Source organism: Mobula birostris, chromosome 4, assembly GCF_030028105.1.
Source record: "Mobula birostris isolate sMobBir1 chromosome 4, sMobBir1.hap1, whole genome shotgun sequence".
In the NCBI taxonomy this organism is placed as follows: domain Eukaryota; kingdom Metazoa; phylum Chordata; class Chondrichthyes; order Myliobatiformes; family Myliobatidae; genus Mobula; species Mobula birostris.
In genome coordinates this window covers 194967284-194992429 of record NC_092373.1, presented here as the reverse complement: position 1 = coordinate 194992429, position 25146 = coordinate 194967284, and positions in this window count along the sequence as shown.

Here is a 25146-nt window from a genome sequence, read left to right as displayed (position 1 = left end):
CCATCCTTCGCATCCTTCGTAGCCAGGGCGACAGGTAAAACCTGGGCACATAGTAGTAGTTTGTGCCCACGTATCTGGGATCCACGCACAACCTGATGCAGCCACACACGAAGCTGGCCATCAGGGTGAGGGCGACATTGGGGATGTTCTTGCCCCTGTTGTCCAGGGACTTGTGCATGACGGTCTGTCTCACCCGCTCCATCTTGGATCCCCAGATGAATCTGAAGACGGCTCGGGTGATTTCCGAGCTGCAGGAGCGGGTGACGGGCCACACCTGCGCCAAGTACAGCAGCACTGAGAGCACCTCACAACTGATGACCAGGTTCTTGCCCGTTATCGAAAGGGAGCGCCCTCCCCACAGTCCCAGTTTCTGTTTCACCTTGGCAGTCCGCTCCCGCCAGTTCTTGCTGCATGCCTCAGCCCCTGTGAACCAGATCCCCAACACCTTCATGTGGTCAGACCTGATAGTGAAGGGGACGCTGGATCAGTCATGCCAGTTGCCAAGGAGCATGGCTTCGCTCTTCGTGTGGTTGACCCTGGCCCCCGATGCCAGCTCAAACTGTTCGCAGATGCCAATCAACCTGCGAACTGACCTCAGATCAGAGCAGAAGATGGTCTGCCGACCCACCATCAAAAGTCACTGCTATGATGGACTTTCCACTGCACCCCCACCCCCCAAAAAATACTGCAAGTGATTTTTGTTTTGGTGAATTTCTATCACCTTTTCATTCCACGATCTGTTGAACTTATGCTTGCTCCCTTAATTTAATGCCCATAATCGCATGTTTGAATGGTCAGCAGACGTGACCAGAGCATTTGACAACACCAAACGAGTCTTTTGTAAACAACCTGACTGGTATGTTTATTCCCCATGCATCAGGGGCAGGGTGGAAGTAAAGGGCTGCAGCTTTTGCTAATCACATAAAATGACTCCGTGTCAGGGAGGAGCCCCAGCTGCCTTTGGCCAGAATTGACCACATTGACTGGGCCCTCTCCAGTGCCAGTACGATAACTCCGAGCAATGCTGACCTGAGCCTGGAGCCGGAGCAGGGTCGGTTCCTGTTAACGATGTGGGGTCATGATCTCTGGGCACGAAGGTCCAACCGGGGAACCCATTGTCAAATTTCACCAAGAAACAATCAGACGGAAGAATTTCGGGCAGAGCTGGTCGGGATGTCAAACACCCATCAGCACACAGAAATGACAACTTTTAAAATGAGAAATAAATCAATGTAAAAACAAACTTAGCACTGGATGAGTGAACCCTCTGACCCCAGGATGCACGGGATGGAAATGGTCCTGTGATAAGAGAGGTGGTTTCACACAGTCTCCATGACTCTGTCAGTTTGTGGGGTGGAATGGGAGTGGTAATTGAGTGAACACAGTGAGCTGGAAGGGCTGCAGAGGTACTAACCTGAGGAGCACTGAATGCAGTCGGGACTTGCTGTCTTGGGCTTGAATTGTGTAGTGGTCACTCTCAGTTTCATCTCTGGTTCAAATCTGTGTTGTCTTGTGCACAATCATGTGTCATGGCTTCTGGCACTCTTGTCCCTCAAGGAGAAGAAAGAAAAAGTAAATTCAAGCAACACACAGAAAACGCTGGAGAAACACAGCAGGCCAGGCAGCATCTAAGACAAAGAGCAGAGCCGACGTTTCAGGCTGAGACCCTTCATCATGAAAGGAAACAAAAGAGAGGAAAAATATTCACTGGCTCACAACCAGACAACAGCAGGAACATTTACATTTTGAGTCACAGCATGAGAAATCTTTTCTTTCGTTATTAATCTTTTTATTGATTTAGAGGAAACATTTATGCAGACAAGGGGAGAATTATCTCAAATGTGTATATCAGCAACCATATAAACAAAAGATGATATAGATATTATCATAATCATCCATAGTAATAAGCAAATATGCAATATATAATAAAAAAGGACAACTAATTCTCCTCTTATACATTCATAAAGAGAGGAAACCTCACTCATCGTCCGACATGAAATTAATGAACATAAAGAGAGATACCTGAATGACCTTTTGCTGGATATTTGAACCATCTGTGTAGGTATGGGAGAATCCATGATTTCTGCCCGTCTACATCTGTCTCCAGTCTCCAGCTGAGCAGATTTTAAATCCTGTGGTGATGATGCATCTCATTATGATGTGTCCGCTGGAGTCATAATGTCACCTCTCCCGGAGGGCTCACACCTCAACATCTCCATATTTAGTGAAAGCCTTTGTCATTGCCTGGGTTACAATAACCTGATGAGGGTGAAAGAAATAACGTTTTCAGAATCAGAATCAGAATCAGGTTTATTATCAGCAGCATGGGACGTGAAATATGTTAACTTCGCAGCAGCGGTTCAATGCAATACATAATCCAGCAGAGAGAAATAATAAAGTGAAAATAGTAATAAATAAACAAGTAAATCAATTACGTAATCGTTAGTCTTACCCTTCCTGAAGTCCACAATCAGATCTTCCGTCTTACTAACGTTAGTGCCAGGGTGATGCTGTGGCACCACTCCACTAGTTGGCATATCTCACTCCTGTACGCCCTCTCGTCACCACCTGAGATTCTACCAGCAATGGTCGTATCATTAGTAAATTTATAGATAGTTTTGAGTTATGCCTGGCCGTACAGTCACGTGTATACAGAGAGCAGAGCAGTGGGCTAAGCACACACCCCTGAGGTGCGCCAGTGCTGATCGTCAGCAATCCGCAAATTGCAATGGGTCCAGCTGCTTTCTGAGGCAGGAGTTCATTCTAGTCATAACCAACCTCTCAAAGCATTTCCTCACTGTAGATGTGAGTGCTACTGGGCGATAGTCATTATGCAGCCCACATTATTCTTCACAGGCACTGCTATAACTGTTGCCATTTTGAAGCAACTGGGAACTTGTGTCTGTAGCAGGTGAGAGGTTGAAAATGTGCTTGAATACTCCCGCTAGTTGGTTGGCACAGGTTTTCAGAGGCTTACCAGGTACTCCATCGAGAGTTTCTGCCTTGCGAGGCTTCACTCTCTTTAAAGACAGTCTAACGTCGGCCTCTGAGACAGAGATCACAGGGTTATCAGGTGCAGCAGGGATCTTCACAGCTGTAGGTGTGTTCTCCTTTTCAAAGCACGCATAGAAGGCGTTGAGTTCATCTGGTAGTGAAGCTTCGCCGCCATTCATACTATTGAGTCTTGCTCTGTAAGGACTAATGTCTTGCAAACCCTGCCAGAGTTGCCGTGCATCTGATATCGTCTCCAACCTCATTCGAAATTGTCTCTTTACCCTCGGAATAGCCCTCTGCAAATCATACCTGCTTTTCTGGTACAGGCCTGGGTTGCCAGACTTGAATGCCACAGATCTGGCATTCAGCAGACGACGTACCTCCTGGTTCATCCACGGCTTTTGGTTTGGGAATGTAGAGTAAGTCTTTGAAGGCTCACACTCATCCACAAGGGCTTTAATGAAGTTGGTAACAACTGCAGCATATCATCCATATTCAACGATGAAACCCTGAATACAGTCCAGTCCACCGATTCAAAGCAGTCCTGTAGGTGCTCCTGTGCTTCCCTTGTCCAAACTTTCTTGGTCCTCACTGCTGCTGCTGCAGTCTTCAGTCACTGCCTATACTCAGGGTGTAAAAGTACAGCTAGGTGATCAGACTTCACAAAATGAGGGTGTGGAATAGGATGGTAGGCATTCTTGATGGTGGTGTAGCAATGGTGACCTGGGGAATTGTAGAGGTGGTATTGTTTACTGTCCCTGCCCCTTGTCCTGGTTAAGGGAGATTCTGTGCTAAAATTGTGTTTGGAAGGTTTGAGACATTCGCCAACCTTGTCCATTCAGGGGCACAGATTGTAAATAGTGTACCATTTGTGAGTGTCACACTCCTGGGGACTCTGGGCGATGCTGTCAGTCATGGGTGAAAATGAGATATCAATCTGCCTCCACTATTAATAGACGTTTATATCCAGACCTTAAATATTTGAAGTGTAAAAATATATTACCTTCCATCACTCCTAGTTTATTTACCAAACATCTTCATTCTACAAGAACACAGACAAAATGCTGGAGGCATTCAGCAGGTCAGGCAGTATCTGTGGAGAGGAATAAACTGTTGATGTTTCATGCCAAGACCATTCATTCTACATTCTCCTGTTCTTGACCCCACTGCTAATGTGAAGAGCTTCCCTGACAGCAGGTTGTCAGTAGAATAAGTGAAAGAGAATGTGAACAGGAATAGTTTGGAGGGAAATAGGTTTGGGAATGTGATTACCTCAGTGCCTGCATGGACTAAGACCAGAACACCATGGGACACAGGAGCAGAATCAGACCAATCAGCCCATTAAGTCTCCTAGAACGAGCTTATTGACTACAAGTGGGGGGAGCTATGAGCCAGTACTCATCAGTGATCAGAGTTGGAGAGGGTCAGAAAATTTCAATTCCTGGACATTTCAGACGATCTGTCCTGGGTCTCACAATTAAGTGCCATTACAAAGCAAGCACGGCAATACTTCTACTTTCTCAACGTTTGCTAAGATTTGTCATGTCATCTGAAACTTTGACAGGCTTATTGATATGTGATACAGATTATATTGACTGGCTGCAGCACGGCCTGGTACGGAAACACAAATGTACTTGAAAAGAAACGCCGACAAAATCAATGCGTACAGCCCAGTCCATCGTAGTTAAAGCCCTCCCCAACACTGAGCACATCTACATGGAGTACTGTTGTAAGAAATAAGCATCCATCATCAAGGACCCTCACCATCCAGGCCATGCTCTCAGATTCCCCTAAAACATTTCATGTTTTGCCTTAAATCTATCACCTCTTGTTCTATTCTCACACAACCTGAGAGGAAAAAGCTTCTTCTGTATTATTAGGGGACTTAATATTGTAAGAGGACTTAACAGAAGCTTACAAAATCAGGAGCAATCTGGATAAGGTGGTCAGTCATTGTCTTGTCTGTGTGTTCATCTACGCAGTGTCAGGAACAGCACGGTCAATTTGCAGAGCTTGTCACTGAGGGGATTGGCCTATGCATATAATTTTATTTTGCGTAACTCTCTGTTTGTTTGTAGTCCTGAATGAGGTGGTATGTTTTGTAATTTCGCCCCAGAGGATGTTTCATTTGACAGTAATTAAGCTAAGCTTGAACTTCAATTCTTTTTCTCAGGTTGTGGAGTCCAAAGCTAGATGGCACAGATACAAGATAAGAGGGCAGAGTTTAAAAGAGAGCTGCATGGTAATTTCTTACACAGAGGATACTGAGTACTTGGAATGAGCTGCCAGGGAATTTTGTGGAGACGGTACAATTGCAATATTTAAGAAGCATTTGGATAGCTACAGGAAGGGAGTTTCTTGGAGGGCTATTGTTCAAGAGGAGTAACTGGGACTAGCAGAGACAATAATGTGGTCCACATGGACGAGTTGCTCTAAACAGTCTGTTTCCATGCTGTATTGCTCTGTGACTCTTTTCAACCTTCCCCTATAACTCAGGTACTCAAGTCCCGGCAACATCCATGTCAATTTTCTTTCCCGTAGGTAGATGACCAGAACTACTCACATTACTCTAGGTTCAGCCTCACCAACGTCCCAGTTCATGTGATGCAACACTTGATATCCTTCCTCGCTGTCCACTCTGTTCCCAATCTTGACGTCATCCACAAAGTTGCTGATCAATTATCACCCAGATTATTAGTATAGATATCAAACAACAACAGACACAGCACTGATCCCTGTGGCACCAGTCACAAGCATCTAGACACTAATTTCTTGTTTAATCTTCAAAAAGCTTTAAGATTGGTTAGACATGAACTACCATGCACGAAGCCACTTTGATTTTCCGTAAGTAAGCCCTGTCTATCCAAATACAGTAGATTCTGGTTTATTAGGGAACACTAATAAAGAGGTTATTATTATTAAGAGGTTGCCCAATTAAACAAATCTTCATGGAAATAGTTTAAAAAAGACAAACTACCATTTAACTGAGTAGCAAACTGTATATTTAACTGAAGTACAGAATAAATTAGAACACTACCACTACGACTACAGTACTATAAAACTGTTTCATTCCCTGATCGTTATCGACAATGGAATTCATTTCGAGTACTCTGCTGTGTTCTTTTCAATGACTGCAAATTAACAAAATCACCGCGGACACCAAGTGCAGATATGGACTGCCTTCATTGCCTTCTTGCGTGAAATAATATTGTAATCCAACAATAAATTTCTCAGCATCCAGTGTCATCACGGGCTCATGTTCAGATGTGTCACCTTCATCACCAGGTGCACTGTCTGATGGCCACACAAGTGTCCGTGACTGACGCTGGTTAGACCGACACTCTGCAGTAGTCTTCTGTCCCAATTCAGAGGCAGTGTCCTCAATAAACAAAGGAATCCTGATTAATTTCTTGATTTGCTTTTGTTGTTTCAGAGTTCTCCTTAATTAATGGCTGTCCCAATTAACCAGAATCCACTATATTTATTCATCCTGCATTTAGAATGCCTTCCAATAATTTATCCATAAATAAATTAGCCTATCATTTGCTGGCTATTTCTTAGAATGTTTCTTGAACAATGAAACAACTTTTCATATCGTCCACTCTCCTGGCTCCTCACCCATGACTAAAGGTGGTTTAACTATTCCTGCCAAGGTTCCAGCAGTTTCACCATTAGCCTTCCACAAGGTCCAAGGGAACACCTTGTCAGGCCCTACTGATTTATGCACCCTAGTTTGCCTCCAGACAGCCAGCACTCCTCTTTTGTGACTAGATACGGTTTATGACTTCGCGAATTTTTGCATCAAGGCAACTACTTGTGTCTGTCTCCCAAGTAAATACCGATGAAAATCTCAATATCTATATCTATATATCTCTCTCTCTCTCTCCACCCTCCCCCCACCCCCCCATGGATAGATGACCATGCTGATCAACCAGTGGACCAACTTTGTCTCGTTATTTTTTTGCTCTTAAGATGGCTAAAGAAACCTTTGGGACTTTCTTTCATCTTGCATTGCACTGCAACCTTAAGTCCTCTTTTATTCCTCATAATTCCTTTGCTGAGAAGTCTTTTGCATTTCTGAAACTCCTCAAGTGCCTCATTTGCATGAGTTGTATACAGGAGCCATCCTGTATTCCCTCTGTTGCTAGCTGCCTCTGGACTTTACTCAAAATGCATAAATTTATGTCATAATTTGAAATAATTCCTTCCATACAAAAGAGACAGAAGTTGACTCGTCATGGTTGTGACAGTAGCAACATCAATAAATATGTAACAATTATTGGAAAAATAGCAAACTTAGAGGAGATTGTTTGACTGTTGCATTTAGCAGATGTGGAGGGTGGAAAGGGGGTCCTCGGGAATATAGTTGACCATGTGGTTGCCTGATTTTATGGCTTTTTTTTCGAAGTATCTGCTGGTGTTGACAAAAACTTGGTACACATTTTGAGCAACCACAAATAAAAGTGAATATTGCTGAAACTTCACTGCCTTTAGTTTTAAAGAGGTTTTTCAATCTAGTCTTTCATCTGGAATATATGTTATACATTTTAAAATACCTTTTCACACTTTTTTATCAAATTGAAATGATAATCTGTTGTCTGAGGACAACTGATTTTGTGGGTACTGGGCTATCATATAATCATATAATTTATAAAATTAAAAATAAACATAGGAAAAAATGGTGCATTTGTGCAAAAGACCCTCAGATGATCAACCCTGATTATTTTAAATAAAAAAATGTTATTCATTTTCAACGGAATTAGCAATTTTCTTAGTGGGAGATGCTTTTGGCGAAGTCTCAAGAATCGGTGATCTGCCAAGGAAGAGGCTGGAGAGCAAAGTGTTGGCCCGTGGAGGTCGGGTGTCGTGGCTTTGCAGGCTATTCACTCTGCAAAGTATACACCGCACTTGGAATCACGGGAGAGAGAGGACGGAGAGCCATTTTTACCACCACAGGTGCAGCAGAGGAAGTGTCAAGATGGCTCTGGATAAAGAGGGCAGATCAGTGGGTTGCTGCCAGGACACAGGCCGGGGTCTGATCAACCCCGGTTGGGTCCCCTGGGCGAGGGTGTATGATGTTGAAAGACCTGAAACACCTGACGACCCCAGTTAACATCACTGATGATGTGCCCGAGCTTAGCATCCTGCAGATGTTTCTGTAAGAACTAAGAAGAAGATTGGATGTTATATCGTTATATCATTCTCATTATTTATTGCTATTTATTTATATCTGAATTTGAACAGTTTGTTTACAGTTCCTGGTGTTTACAGTTTACAGTTACTGTTCTATAGATTTGCTAATTATGCCCGCAGATAAATAATGTCAGGGTTGTATGTGGTGACATGTATGTACTCGGAAAATAAATTTTTCTTTGAACTTTCAACTTTTTTGAACTTTGTTTCATTCAGTATATCTGCTTCTGTTTTGAAAGTTAATTAATGTGATTTGATGTGATTTTGGTGGAAACGTACAGTATTCACAACTGTTGACATTAGGTTGGGGTTCACTTGAAGAGGCTGGTCTGAGGTGGTGAGTGAATTACATCAAGGAGTGTTATTGCACTTTGCGTTCAATAAATAAGTTGTTATTTTTCTCGTAAAAATAAAATGCCTCTGCCATATAATTTGTGAAATCCTACATTAGATCAAACTGCGTTACGTTGTTAGTGCAAGGCAAATTCCAATTTACATTGCGAGCAACCTCCAGAGTGAAGAGTCTCCTTGAACACCTGCCTGGATACGATCAATACCGATCGTTGAAAACTCACCATTTACAGAGTTTTGGACTGTTGGAGTCTGAGTGCACCAACAGTTGTTTTCCTCGCCCAGCCACAATGACGCTAAGCCATCAGAGCTAATGGATCAGATGTTATCCCTCCTGAGCAATCACCACCCTTGTTTTAATTTTAAACAACTCTTCATGCAGAACATTTCGAAACAAGTTTGCGGAGCCCAAGCAAGTACACCTGTGAAGGACGAAAGGGAGCTTGCTAATATGGCTGATAGTCTACACTCAACTTTCTCTACCTCAATAAGCCCGGTCAGCAAGCCCCCATCTTAAGGACACCCGTGGCTGCGAAACAGACAATGCCAGGCCTGTGTTTTTACCTCGCTTGCTTTGGTATGGACACTAGAATGTGCCGACGAGCTGGCAGCTTTGACAGTGCCAGCACATCTGGACCTCAGAGGTCTGTGAACACACTGGGATCCAGCTGCCAGGGATGTTTACTGTACATTACAGACACAATTTCGGGGCGATGTTTCCTGTGTGACACAGCTGCTCAAGTGAATGTGCTGCCAGTATCACTTATTGATCAGATGGCAAAGAGCGACGAAATTCGTTGGAGTTTGCCAACGGCAGCAGGATCCAAACCTATGGGACATCGGGGTCAATGTTGGGACCGCTGTTTTTTATGATGTGTGTCAGTGATTTGTACTGTGGGATTAATGAATTTGTGGCTAAATTTGCTGATGATACAAAGGTAGGTGGAGGGACAGGTAGTTCTGAGGAAAGAGAGAGCCTGCAGAGAGACGTCGATAGTTTAGGGGAATGGGCACAGAAGTAGAAAATGAAATACAATATTGGAAAGTGTACGCTCACGCACTTTGGTGGAAGAAATCAACGGGCTGACAATTATTTAGATGGGGAGAGAATTCAAAATGCAGAGATAGAAAGGGACTTGGGACATCTTGTGCAAGATACCCTAAAGGTTAAACTCCAGGATGAGTCAGTGGTGAAGAAGGAGAATGCAACGTTGGCATTCATTTCTAGAGGTATAGAATATAAAAGCAGGGACGTGATGTTGAGGCTCTGTTAGGCACTCATGAGACCACACTTGGAGTACTGTGTGCAATTTTGGGCTCCTTATTTTAGAAAGGATATACTGACATTGGAGAGAGTTCAGAGAAGATTCACAAGAATGATTCCAGGAATGAAAGGGTTACCGTATGAGGAACGTCTGGCAGCTCTTGGGCTATATTCCCTGGAGTTCAGGAGCATGACGGGGGAACTCATAGAAACACTTCCAATGTTAAAAGGCCTGAAAGTCCTGTACAGATTAGATATGGCTGTGATAATCCCATTTGGCCTTTCTGAGTTTCTGTGCATGCCGCTTGGGCTGAAACATGCAGTACAGTCTTCCAGTAGCTGATGGACTCTGCATTAAAAACTTAGATTTTCTTTTTGTTCACCTGGATGACATACTTGTCACCAATGCATCCAAACCCAAACATGAACCTCATCTCTGCACACTTTACGAGCACTTAAGCCAATACGAATTGATTACTAACCATGCAAAATAGCAGGCTGGGTTATCAGCCATTGACTTTCTCGGCCATCACATCTCCGCAGAAGGTGCAAAAACCCTCCCATCAAAAGCAGCTGCTATCTTCATTTTGGTTTGGTCTGTTTTAAGTCTATCATACAGCTGGACCTTACAGAGTGAGGGCTTTTTATTCTGATAAATTCAATGTTCTGCATTGACAAATTAGGTGAGTTGGTGAGATCACAAATGGCACCTGAGGAAAGTGAGTGTGGTAATTACAAAGGAAGGGATGAATACTTTTTCAGACTCACAATTTTGGTATTAATTTTTAGTAAATTATTGAGAAACTTTGGAATTTTTGATTTGATATAATGCACAATGTTTTGCAGATTAGCACAATAAATTCTACTTCAAAATATTTAGAAAATGACAGAGTAAAACATGAAAATACTGTATTTAAATGTTTATTTTCCTTTTATATCATCTCAATGTCTACTTAAGAATGTATAAATAATTGTAGCTTTATACATATAAAAAAATGGAAAAGGTTATATGTGTGAAAAAAGTACATGATATTTGTGAATTCCTTATCCAAATAAAAGTAAAATTAAAAAAAAAAGAAAATACTGTATTTGTGCAGACTGAATACTATTTCAATGCACTGTATTTCTCCTTAAGATTCATTTTCTTGCAGGCACTTACAGAAATGCAACATAAATTATGAAAAACTTCCCAGAAAGACTGACAAACAACCAAAGTGCAAAAGACAAACTGCGCAGGACATAATAAGACCATAAGACCATAAGACAAAGGAGCAGAAGTAGGCCATTCGGCCCATGCTGAGAGCATGAATTGTAAAAAGTTCTGGAAAGTGAGACATTCCTGGGATCATTCTTGTAAACCTCCTCTGGACCTTTTCCAGTATCAACAGATCATTTATTTTCTTAGATAAGGGCCCAAAACAGCGACAATACACAAGTGTCTACTACTGTGAAATATCATCTTCAGTCATGGATTATAACATTTTACCAACAACTGATGTCAGATTTACTGGCTTATAATTTCTTGCCTTTTGCCTCCCTCCTTTCATCAAAGTGCAGTAACCTTAGTATTTTCCAGTCCCCCAAGGTTATTCCAGAACCTCATGATTCTTGAAGGATAATGACAAATGCCTGCACAAGCTCCTCATCTACATCTATCAGATCCGAGGATTGTAGTCCATCTGTTCCAGGTGACTTATCTACCATCAGACTTCAGCTTTCCAAGCACTTTCTCCTCAGTAATAGATCATTACTAATGCTTCATTATAAATCTTCGTTCCCCTGTTGGGACCCTGCACTCCCACCTTCCTGCTGCCAACACCCTGCAGATCCACATCTCCCTCCCTGGATGGTGAGGACCCTCACTCACACCCACTCTCTCAACTGAACTTCAACCAGCTACACAACATCAACAACGGTGACAGCACCTCCTTGTCTCAATAATGCTATGGACACCTTCATCCCCTCATTGTTCTGCTGCACCATCTCCAACCCTGTCAGTAAGCAGAGCACAGTGGCAACCTGAAGCGGAGCAGTAGTGCAGTTCTGCCCTGCTCATGTCAGGGATGGGGACAGAGGGAAGGGAGGGCAGAACTGCACTACTGCCCGCCTGGGTCTGTCCCACCCTCAGCGAGATGGGTCAGGGTTGGGAATGACTGAATGGGTTTGTCTTGCTCTGTCTGGGCATGTGTCAGGGTGGGAAATGTCTGCCTGGGGTTGTCCTTATCTCACTGGGGATGGGCAGTGTGGGGGCGGGGATTGTCTGCCTGGGTCTGTCCCACTCTCACGGAGATGGGTCAGGGTTGGGAATGACTGAATGGGTTTGTCTCGCTCTAAATGGAGATGTGTCAGGGTGGGAAATGTCTGCCTGGGTTTGTCTTTCTGTCACTGGGGATGGGTCAGAGTGGGGGTGGGTAATGTCTGTCAGGGTCTGTCCCAGTCTCAGAACACAGGAGCATGGTGACAGTCAGGAAGGGGGCAGGGGTTAAACAGCCAGTACAGACTAAACCTTTGGTCACTCCAGTTTAGATGAACTGGTCTGTTCATCTGAACTGGACTCTTTCCAACCCATCACGCTATGCTCCCTTACAAAGATTGTTTCCACCACGAAACCTGCAACCTGCCCCCTTGACATTGTCCCCACTGCCCTCCTGAAGGGTGTCTTTGACGTAGCCGGTCCCAGCATCCTCTCGCAAACACAAAATAATCTGCAGATGCTGGGACCAAAGCAACACTCACAACACGCTGGAGGAACTCAGCAGGTCGGTCAGCATCCGTGGAAAAGATCGGTCGACGTTTCGGGCCGGAACCCTTCGTCAGGACTGCAGAGGGAAGGGGTAGAGGCCCTATAAAGAAGATGGGGGAGGGTGGGAAGGAGAAGGCTGGTAGGTTCCAGGTGAAAAACCAGTAAGGGGAAAGACGAAGGGGTGGGGGTGGGGGAGGGGAAGCAGGGTGGTGATAGGCAGGAAAGGTGAAGAAGGAATAGGGGAAAAAACAATGGGTAGTAAAAGGAGGCAGAACCATGAGGGAGGTGATAGGCAGCTGGGGGAGGGTGCAGAGTGAAATAGGGATGGAGGAAGGGACGGGGCGGAATTACCGGAAGTTGGAGAATTCTATGTTCATACCAATGGGCTGGAGACTACTTTGAGGGTATATGAGGTGCTGTTCCTCCAACCTGAGTTTAGCCTCATCATGGCAGTAGAGGAGGCCATGTATAGACATATCTGAATTGGAATGGGAAGCAGAGTTGAAGTGGGTGGCTACTGGGAGATCCTGTCTGTTGTGGCAGACGGAGTGGAAGTGCTCTACGAAGCGGTCCCCCAATCTGTGTCGGGTTTCACCGATGTAGAGGAGGCCGCACCGGGAGCACCGAATGCAATAGGTGACCCCAACAGACTCAGTAGTGAGGTGATGCCTCACCTGGATGGACTGTTTGGGGCCCTGAATGGTGGCAAGAGAGGAGGTGTGGGGACAGGTGTAGCACTTACGCTTACATGGATAAGTGCCTGTTGGGAGATCCGTGGGGAGGGACGTGTGGATAAGGGAGTCACGGAGGGACCGTTCCTGTGGAAAGCGGAGAGGGGTGGAGAGGGAAAGATTTACTTGGTGGTGGGGTCCTGTTGAAGGTGGCGGAAGTTGCAGAGGATAATGTGCTGGATCCGGAGGGTGATGGGCTGGTGGGTGAGGACAAGGGGAACTTTGTCCCTGTCGTGGTTGTGGAAGGATGGGGTGAGGGCCGAAATGTGGGAAATGGAGGAGATGTGAGTGAGGGTATCATTGATGACAGCAGAAGGGAAACCACGATCCTTAAAGAAGGAGGACATTTGAGATGTCCTGGAACGGAAAGCCTCATTCCAGGAGCAGATGCGGCGGAGACGGAGGAACTGGGAATATGGAATGGCATTTTTGCATGTGGCGTGGTGGGAAGAGGTATAGTCAAGGTAGTTATTTGAGTCAGTGGGCTTGTAGAAGATGTCAGTGGTCCATCTGTCTCTAGAGATGGAGACCAAGAGATCGAGAAAGGGGAGAGAAGTGTCCGAGATAGACCAAGTGAATTTGAGGGCTGGGTGGAAGTTTGAAGTAAAGTCGAAGAAAATGACGAGCTCAGCATGGGTGCAGGAAGCAGCACCAATATAGTCGTCAATGTACCGAAGTTAAAGTTGGGGAGCAGTACCAGCAACACACATCAAAGTTGCTGGTGAACGCAGCAGGCCAGGCAGCATCTCTAGGAAGAGGTACAGTCGACGTTTCAGGCCGAGACCCGTCGTCAGGACTAACTGAAGGGAGAGTTAGTAAGAGATTTGAAAGTGGGAGGGGGAGATCCAAAATGATAGAATAGTTTTGGAGCACAGACTGTTCCACATAACCAATGAAGAGGCAGGCATAGCTGGGGCCCATGCGAGTTCCCATAGCTACACCCTTAGTCTGAAGAAAGTGGGAAGAGCCAAAACAGAAGTTATTAAGTGTGAGAACCAGTTCCACCAACCGAAGGAGGGTAGTGGTGGTGGGGAACTGGTGAGGTCTATTATCCAGAAAGTAGCGGAGGGCTTTGAGGCCTTCTTGATGGGGAATGGAGGTGTATAAGGATTGCACATCCATAGTGAAAATGAAGCGGTTGGGACCGGGGAATTGGAAGTTATTGAAGAGGTGGAGGGCATGGGATGTATCCCGGATGTTGGTGGGGAGGGACTGAACTATGGGTGACAAAATGGAGTCCAGGTAGGCAGATGCAAGTTCGATGGGACAGGAGCAGGCAGAAACTATGGGTCTACCAGGACAGTGGGCTTGTGTATCTTGGGGAGGAGGTAAAACCAAGTGGTGCTGGGTGTGGGAATAATGAGTTTAGCGGCTGAGGATGGAAGGTCTCCAGACTTGATAAGGGCAGTGATGGTGCGGGAGACAGTGGTTTGATGTTTTTTGGTGGGGTCCTGTTCCGGGGGTAAGTGAGAGGAGGTGTCAGAGTGCTGTCTTTTGGCCTCAGTGAGTTAGAGGTCCAGCCGCCAGACTACTACGGCACCGCCTTTGTCAGCGGATTTGATGGTGAGGTTGGGATTAGTGCGGAGAGAGTGGAGGGCAGTGTGTTCAGAGGGAATGAGGTTGGAACAGGAGATAGGAGTGGTGAAGTTGAGACGGTTGATATCTCGGCGACAGTTAGAGATGAAGAGATTGAGTGCAGGTAGAAGACCCGGGTGGGGTGTCCAGGAGGAGGGTCGAAGACAGGAGAAGGGGTCTTGAAAGTTCCTGTGTCTTCATTTTGGTTTGGTCTGTTGTAAGTCTATCATACAGCTGGACCTGACAGAGTGAGGGGTTTTTATTCTTATGAATCCACTGATCCTACAATGCTTTGTATTGACAAATTAGGTGAGTTGGTGAGATCACAAATGGCATCTGAGGAAAGTGAGTGTGGTCATTACAAAGGAAGGGATGAATACTTATTCAGACACACAATTTTTGTTTTAATTTTTAAAAAATTGTTGAGAAATTTTGGAACTTTACTTTTGATTTGATATGATGCATAATGTTTTGTAGATTCGCTCAATAAATTCTTCTTCAAAATATTTAGAAAATGACAGAGTAAAACATGAAAATACTGAATTTGTGGGGACTGAATACTATTTCAACGGGTGGGTAATGCCTGTCAGGCTCTGTCCCAGTCTCAGAACACAGGAGCATGGTAACAGTCAAGAAGTTTACAGGGGTTAAGCAGCCAGTACAGACTAAACCTTTGGTCACTTACCCTCAACAACGTCTTTGTTTACTGTTCGGGGTATGAGCAAGCAGAGAAAAGTCACAATGGTCAGGTCTCTGACACTGAGTCTCTCTCTGAGACTCAGAAGGGAAGGAGGTTGAAGAGGCAAGCTGTGGTGATTGGGGATTCGTTCGTTAGGTTAACAGACAGGAAGTTCTGTGGGCGAGTACGAGATCCCCAGATGGTATGTTGCCTCCCAGGTGCCAGGGTCCAGTACACCTCAGATTGAGTCCTTAGCTTTCTCAAGAGGGAGGGTGAGCAGCCAGAGGTCGTGGTTCATGTAGGTACCAAGTGATGAGGTTCTGCAAAGTGAATTCATGGAGTTAGGTGTGATGTTAAAGGGCAGGATGTCCAGGTTTGTGATCTCAGGATTGACACCTCTTCCACATGCTAGTGAGGCCAGAAATAGGAAGATCATATAGTTCAACTCATGGTCAAGGAGTTGGCGGAGGAGGGATGGCATTGGACTTTTGGAATCATTGGGCTCTCTTCCAGGGAACTTCCAACTTATAGAGAAAACCTGGTTTGCAAGTGAACTGGAAGGGGACTGATATCCCGGTGGGAAGGTTTGCTCCTGCTTCATGGGCGATCTAAACAGGAGTTGCAGGGTGATGGGAACCAGACTGCCAGAACAAATCTTGGTGTGGTTTTGAGGTTCTGTTTTTACAGACTTTCAATTCCTACCAGTCTTCTACAAGCCCTATGGTGGTGGGGGAGCAACAGGAGGTGGTGACCACTGGGAGTTGTAGTCACAGACCCGCATGTAGGCGGCCTTTGGACAAGTGGTCGTTCTTCTCTGTACCCAGGGCAGCAGAGGAGTCCGGCAGCACCAATGGTGACTGAGCAGCCCTTTTCAGGACAGCACTGCTCACCCTTTGATAGGGAGGGGCCTAGAAAAGGTGGCCTAAACATTGCCTGCCCCATAGACAGATAACTGGCCAGCTTGCTGCAGCTGGCAGTTCATCCACCAATGCGATTACGCTCAAAGGAGAAGAAAGAAACTTCTGTTAGGATCATGGAATGTCCACACACTCATAGACAGAGAGAACTCAGCAAGACCCCAAAGAAGAACAGTCCTTGTTGCTAAGGAACTTTCACGATACAACATCAACATCGCAGCCCTCAGTGAAACCAGGCTTGCAGAGGAAGGATCCCTGACTGAAACCACCAGCGGCTACACTTTCTTTTGGAAAGGAAAAGCAGAAGATGAAGAGAGGATTCATGGAGTTGGATTTGCAGTCAAGTCCAGCTTCCTGAAACAACTCTCCGACCTGCCCGCGGGAATCAATGAAAGGCTTATGTGGCTACGTCTGCCCCTCAGCCACAAACTTCACACAACAGTCATCAGTGCTTCTGCCCCCAACATGACCAGCAAATACGAGACCATTGAACAGTTCTATGCCGAACTTAGCTCTGTTCAGTGCTCAGTCCCTGCCAACGACAGCCTAATCCTGCTCGGTGACTTCAATGCCCGAGCAGGCTGCAATCACAGTCGCTAGGAAGGGGTTCTAGGCAAACATGGTATTGGCAATATGAACAGCTACGGCCTCTTGCTCCTTAGCAAATGTGCAAAATACGACCTCCTCATCACAAACACAGTGTTCAGGCTGGCAAACAAGTACAAGACAACACGGATGTATCCAAGATCCAAACATTGGCACATGATCGACTACGTTATAGTACGTCGCCGAGACATCCAGGATGTCCTCATCACCAGAGCCATGCGAGAAGTGGAGTGCTGGACTAACCACAGGCTTCTCTGCACCACATTGAAGCTAAATATTACTCCCCACCATCCCAAGCACCCGAAGTTCATCAGAACAGCTTTTAACACCACCAGACTCCAAGAGCCTCTGTACCTTCGCAAGTTCCAGACCACCCTTGTTGAGAAGCTGTCTGCCAACGAACCACTAACTGGTGGGCCAACCCAGAAGTGGAATCAGTTCAGAGAGATGGTGATGGAGACAGCAAAATCAGTCCTCGGACCCAAGGACCGGAACCACCAAGATTGGTTCGACGAGAATGATAGTGCCATCAAAGGTCTCCTGGCCAGGAAGAACAAAGCATTCATGGAGTGGCAAAACAACCCAAGCTCCATTCCCAAAAAAGAGCAGTTCAAATCCCTTCAGGCCCATGCCCAACGGGAAATTCACAAGATGCACGACCTGTGATGGGATAGGAAAGCAGCAGAGGTGCAACACTTCGCTGACATCAACAACTCGAAGCTGCTGTTCAGCTCCATCAAGATGATCTTTGGCCCCTCAAGATCTGGTTCATCTCCACTGTTGTGCACTGATGGAACCACACTGCTACAGGACAAGGAGAGCATCCAACACAGATGGAAAGAGCATTTCAGACAGCTCCTGAACCGCCCTTCATCAGTCAACCAGTCTGCTCTGGACTAAATCCCCCAACAGCCTATTCACGAGGAACTAGATGATCCTCCCTCGATAGATGAAGTCAAGAAGGCTATCACGCAGATGAGCAGTGGCAAGGGGCCCGGCGTGGATGGAATACCTGCTGAACTGTACAAGCCACCCAGCAAGGAATCACTTGAGGATTTCCACAGCACCCGGACAAGCATGTGGGAAGAAGAATAGATGCCCCCTGACCTCGGAGACGCAACGATAATCACCCTCTACAAGGATACAGCATTGGGCTCGTACATTGTCAGCCTACCGGTACACTATAGTGTACAGAGCGGGTGGGAATAATGCAAATGCTGATGGACTGAGTTGACTACCTTTACCTGAGACACCTGTTACTACACATGTGCCTTCAGAGACTCTGTTTTCGTTGGAGAGGCTGTCAGAGACCCCTGTAAAGACGATCCAGATCAAGCAGTGGATAGAGAGGGACCCAGTCCTGTCCCAAGTCAAGACTATCTTTCAGAAGGTTGGCCCAGAGTCGTACTGCCTCACGCCACAGACTACAACTGCCCGCACCCCTGCAGAGATGCTGATGGGGCGTAGGCCCAAGCTGAGATTGGACCTGCTGCGCCCAGACACGAAGGCGAAAGTGGAGACAAAGCAGGAAAAGCAGAAAGAGGGACATGATCAACATGCGTGAGAGAGACTGTTAAAACCGGATGACAATGTCTATGTCAGAAACAATCAGCAATGGCTGCCTGGTGTTATTCTTAAGCAGAGAGGTCCAGTCTCCTATGTTGTTAAGCTGGGTGATGGGCGGGTTTTCTGCAGACATCAGGACCATGTGCGCCTGCGTCATGATACCGGCTCAGAGGCAGACAGTTCCATGGAGTTTCCATTTGTGAGTCAGACTACAGTGGAAGCATGTCCACCAGTGACTTTGCCAGAGGGCGAGACGCTGGCAGAGGGGTCGGGGTCCCCTGAGGAGGATGGATATTCTCACGCAGACACACAGACCCCTCTCATGCCCCCAAAACCAGATCCACCCAAAACACCCTCACCAGCGGTGCCTGCTGGGTCACCGGGGGTAGTGCGCAGATCACAGCACACTCGTAAACCTCCTGACAGACTGAATCTTCGACAGGACAGTACTTTATTCTTGTTGTTGTTAGATTGAATGTTGTATCTGTCATGTTTCCAGATGTTTTGTATTGATAAACTAACACTGAGATACTAGTATTAGTTTTCAGGGGTATGCAAGTTTATAACACCACTGTTTCTATATCCTAATTTTTTATATTTGGGGTTGTTGTACTTTAAAGGGGGAGAAGTGTTGTAATGTGAGCACTATTTTATTAAAAGTAAGTTAATTCTAATTCGGGTAATGGGGGGGTTTTACTTCCGTTCTTTTTACTTCTGGTGGGCTCTGTATATAGTGTGCCTGCCATGCCGAATGGGTTGTGAAAGCCTCTGTATATACATAACGGTTTTGAAGTTCGAGATAAAGTTGTCTCTTTGGCATGAAGTTGTCGAGTGTCCCTTTTTCAAAGTGAACTTACTACATAATCCAACAATAAATTTCTCAGCATCCAGTGTCATCACGGGCTCATGTTCAGATGTGTCACCTTCATCACCAGGTGCACTGTCTGATGGCCACACAAGTATCCGTGACTGACCCTGGTTCGACCGACGCTCGGCAGTAGTCTTCTGTCCCAATTCACAGGCAGTGTCCTCAATAAACAAAGGAATCCTGATTATTTTCTTGATTTGCTTTTGTTCTTTCAGAGCTCTCCTGAATTAGTGGCTGTCCCAATTAACCAGAATCCACTGTATTTATTCACACTGCATTTAGAATGCCTTCCAATAATTTATCCATAAATAAATTAGCTTATAATTTCCTAGCTATTTCTTAGAATGTTTCTTGAATAACGTAACAACTTTAGATATCCTCCACTCTCCTGGCTCCTCAGCCATGACTAAAGGTGGTTTAACTATTCCTGCTGAAGCCCCAGCAGTTTCAACATTAGCCTTCCACAAGGTCCAAGGGAACACCTTGTCAGGCCCTACTGATTTATGCACCCTAGTTTGCCTTGAGACAGCCAGCCCTCCTCTTTTGTGACTAGATACAGTCTATGACTTCGCGATTTTTTGCATCAAGTCAACTATTTGTGTCTGTCTCCAGAGTAAATACCAATGAAAAAATCTCTCTCTCTCTCTCTCTCTGTTCCATGGATAGATGACCAGCTGATCAGCCAGTGGACCAACTTTGTCTCTTGTTATTCTTTTGCTCTTAAGATGTCTATAGAAACCCTTGGGACTTTCTTTCATCTTGCATTGCACTGCAACTTTAAGTCCTCTTTTATTCCTCATAATTCCTCTGCTGAGAAGTCTTTTGCATTTCTGAAACTCCTCAAGTGCCTCATATGCATGAGTTGTATACAGGAGCCATCCTGTATTCCCTCTGTTGCTAGCTGCCTCTGGACTTTACTCAAAATGCATAAATTTATGTCATAATTTGAAATAATTCCTTCCATACAAAAGAGACAGAAGTTGACATGTCATGGTTGTGACAGTAGCAACATCAATAAATATGTAACAATTATTGGAAAAATAGCAAACTTAGAGGAGATTGTTTGACTGTTGCATTCAGCAGATGTGGAGGGGTGGAAAGGGGTCCTCAGGAATATAGTTGACCATGTGGTTGCCTGATTTTATGGCTTTTTTTTCCAAGTATCTGCTGGTGTTGACAAAAACTTGGTACACATTTTGAGCAACCACAAATAAAAGTGAATATTGCTGAAACTTCACTGCCTTTAGTTTTAAAGAGGTTTTTCAATCTAGTCTTTCATCTGGAATATCTGCAGATGTTTTTGTAAGAACTAAGAAGAAGATTGGATGTTATATCGTTATATCATTCTCATTATTTATTCCTATTTATTTAAATCTGAATTTGCACAGTTTGTTTACAGTTCCTGGTGTTTACAGTTTACAGTTACTGTTCTATAGATGTGCACTGTGTTTCTCCTTAAGATTCATTTTCTTGCAGGCACTTACAGAAATGCAACATCTTCTTCTTTTCCAGCTCGTTTCTGCTGCGGGTTCTCACAAGTTTCCATCCCAGGTCCCATTCTTTTCTGCATATACATGCTTCCCCTCGGCCAAATCATCCAAAAATACGACATTTCCTTCTCGTGTTATGCTGATGACACACAGCTTTATCCCCCTTGAAACAAAGGTCCAGTCAGATCTAGTCAGCCTCATGAATTGCCTTGAGGACATAAAGTGTGGGATGGCACAAAACTTCCTGCAGCTGAATGAAGGCAAGTCTGAGGTTGTCCTATTTGGCCCCCCTGACTCCATCAAAGTGATTGCCAACAGCCTTGATAACCTGTCCACCCTTTTCAAACCCCATGTCAAAAACCTTGGTGTGATATTTGATTCTGCCTTTAAGTTCGACAAGCAAGTTAATGCAGTAGTAAAAGCCAGCAGTAAAACCCCTTATTCTACTTCCAGCTCCCTCAGGTCGGCTGACTTGGGGTTCCTGGCTGTCCTGCCATCTAAACTTAAGCTCAGGGGTGACCATGCCTTTGCTGTTGTAGCCCCTAGACTGTGGAACAGCATTTCCCTCCCTATCAGATCTGCCCCCTCCATTGACTCTTCTAAATGCAGACTCAAAACTTACCTTTATCCACGAGCATTTGAATGGTCCTGATGTGGCTGATTTTTAGCTTGTGCCAAGGCTCATGTGTCGTTTCTTTTCTGCCTATAAGCTTTGTGCCTTGTTGTTTCTATCTGTGTTTCTTGATTTGTGATTTTAGCTACCTGTTATGGTTTGTACAGCACCTTGGTCAACATGGGTTGTTTCTAAATCTGCTTTATAAATAAATTTGACTTGACTTGACTGGGGTGTAGGCCGACTGGTCTAGATGACTTACCGACCTACGACATTTCAGCTTCTCATTGGCAACAGTGATTACACTCACTTCTCCCCCTCGCTGGCAAAATTCTTATTCAGTTTGTTCACCATTCCTTTTTTCCCATTACTACCTCTCCAGTGTCATTTCCAGCACTCTAATGTCCACTCTGCCTTCATTTAACTCTTTCTACCTCTGGAAGAAAAGCTTTCGGCACCCTCTTTAATATTATTGGCTGGCTTACCTTCAGATTTCATCCTTTCTCTCCTCATTGTTTTTCACTGGCTTTTGTTGGTTTGTAAAGCTTCCCAATCATTCAGCTTCCCTCTCTTTTCTGCTACTACTCTATGCCCTCCTTTTTGATTCTATGCTGTCTCTGACTTCCCTTGTCAGCCACGCTTGCCTCATCCTCCCTTTAGAGTACTTCAGCTTTGGGACGCATCTGCCCTCCACCTTCTAAATTGCCCCAAAAACTCCAGTCATTGCTGCTCTGCTGTCATTCTGCCTGGTGTCCCATTCCCATCAACTTTGGCCAGCTCCTCTTGGATGAATCTGTCATTGCCGTTGACCCACTGCAACAGTGATACGTTGGAGAGGGTGCGGAAGAGGTTCACCAGGATGCAGTCTGGATTAAAGGCATAAGTTACTGTTTAAAGAGAGGGCAAACAAACTTGGGTATTTTCTAAGGAGTGGTGGAGCTGAGGGGAGAATGATAATGTGTGATAAGATTACGAGGGGCATAGATTGACAGCTGGTATCTTTCTCACAACACACCCCTCCCCACGCCAGGGACAAACTGTCTAACAACAGAGGGCATTCATTTATTGAGATGAGGTGGAATTTCTTTACCCAGAGGGTGATGAATCTGAGCAATTCATTGGCACATTTGGCTATATTTAAAACAGAGGTTGACATGTGCTTGATTAGACAGGGCGGAGAGGAAACATCAGAGAGAGATGGTCAAGCCAGGCAGATGGGACAGACTCAGGTGGGGCTTCTTGGCTGGCAAGGGGCAGTGGGACTGAACACCACTGTTTTCCACTCTCAGACATTCATTGAGACCATTTCTCATCAGTACATGTTTTACAAACAACAGATTTCAAAGTTGAATTTGAAAGTAAATTTATTTTCCAAGTACATGAACCATATTCTATCAGACGATCCATTTTCTTGCAGGTTCAGCAGCTCAACGTTCACCCCCAGCCCCGGGGAGGGAATGGGGCCGATTCCAGAGGGGGATGGTCTGGGCTGGGGTGGGGTACGGGGGTGTGTGGGGGGTGGGGTATGAGGGGTATTGGGGGTGGGGTGGGGTGGGGTATGGGGGGCATGGGGGGGTGGGGGGGGTGCGGTGGGGTATGGGTGGGTGTCTGGGAAGGTTCCCTCATGGGGGAACCCTCCCTACATCTTCCTCCCACCCACTCCTCCTCAGTCCCCCTCCCTCTACCCTCCCCTCCCCCCTCCCCGCCCACCCATCCCCCACCTCCCCCTCCCCTCCCCTCCCCACCCCAACCCACTCACCCTCCCCTCCTCCATCCGTCCCTATTCCTTCCCCTGCACCCTCACCACCTCATTCCCGTGCCCCTCCCTTACCCTCAACCTTCCCCTTCCCATTCTCCTCCATCCCCTCCACCCTTCCTCCTTCCCCTCTGCCTCCCTCCTCATCTCCCTCCGATCCCACTCCCAACCTTCCACCTTCCTTGCCTGTCTATCTCCCCTCAACCATCCACTTCCCCTCTCCCTTTACTTCTTCCCCCTCACTCCACGTCCACAGCAACACTCCTGCTCCTGCCCTCTACCTCACCCTCTCCACAACCCTCTTCTTCCCCCTCCCATTCCTACCATCCTCCTACTCAGTCCCACTTGCCTTCTCCTCCTGCTTCCTCACCCACCCTCCCCCTCAACCTACCCCTTCCCCTCCTGATCCTTCACCCACCCTCCCTCTCAACCTACCCCTTCCCCTCCTGTTTCCTCACCCACCCTCCCCCTCAACCTACCCCTTCTGTTTCCTCACCCACCTTCCCCCTCAACCTACCCCTTCTGTTTCCTCACCCACCCTCCCCCTCAACCTACTACTTCCTCTCACCTCCTTCCCGCTCCTCCTCACTCCCCCCTTCCACCCACTCTGCCCCCCACCCCCTCCATCCATCACCCCAACTGTATGTGCATTTGCAGGTGTGTGAGAGAGAGGAGAGGGTGCAGATAAGGCTGGAGGGGATGGGGAGGATTCAGAGGGGTGGGGAATGTGGTGGAGCTGGACGGAGGAGGGGGAAGTGGGGAGGGTAGGTGTCTCACACACACAAAACACAAAAACACATACAGTTGAGGGGATGGAGGGTAGGGGAGGGAAGGAAGCTGAGAGGTTGGGAAGAGGGAATTGAGGTGAGGGAAGAGCAGAGGCAGGAGGGATGGAGAGAGAGGGAGAGGCAAGAGGAGGATGGGAGGGGAAGGGGAGAGTGAGGGAGGGGAGGGGAAGGGTGGGAGATGGGGAGGGGGAGGAATAGGGAGGGAGTGGTGGAGTGGAGGGGAAGGGGAGGAGGAGGGAGGAAAGGGTTAGAGGAGATGGGGAGGGAGGGGGAGAGAGGTTCGGGGAGGGGAGAGGGAAGGGGAGTGGGGAGGGATGGGCAGGAGGAGGATGAAGGGAGGGCTCCCTGACAAGGTCCTAGGGGGGAAGGTGGGGAGGTAGATGGGGAAGTGTGTGGGAGGGGGAGGGAGGAAATGGCAGGGAGGGGTATGTGTATAGGAGAGGGAAGGGAAGAGGTGGGGCATGGAGGTGGAAGGAAAAGTTGAGGGGAGAGAGGGAGGGGAGACATGTGTGGGGGAGGGATGGAAGGGAGGGTGGGGAATGGGTCAGGGAGGAGGAGGGAGGTGCTCCCTCACTGGAGGAACCAGGCAGTCGCAGTGAGGACAGCCAGGACATGGGGCAGGGTGAACCTGAGGGAGGGAATGGAGAGGTGAGGAGGAAGGGTAGGGTGAGGCTGGGGGCCAAAAATATGGTGTCACTGGTGGAGCTACTCAGAGGCGCTCTGGGATTGATCAGCCACTCATCATACAACAAAAAATTCAGCTCGGGTAGATCTGAGCTGTTCTTCAGCTGATTGGTTGAGACAGAGCTGAAATTAGTCATCAAGCCAATCAGACTTGATTTCTGTTGTCTATCAAAGACCACTGGATCTGTGAAGATCCCAAACTTGATGCCATTTCATGAAGTTGTTGTGCTGTAGTTCAATGATGTGCCCAGTGAAGTCACCCACTGGAGTTCCTCATGTGGACAAATCAGTGAAGACACTGGGTGATGATGTGGAGGTGAGCCAATGG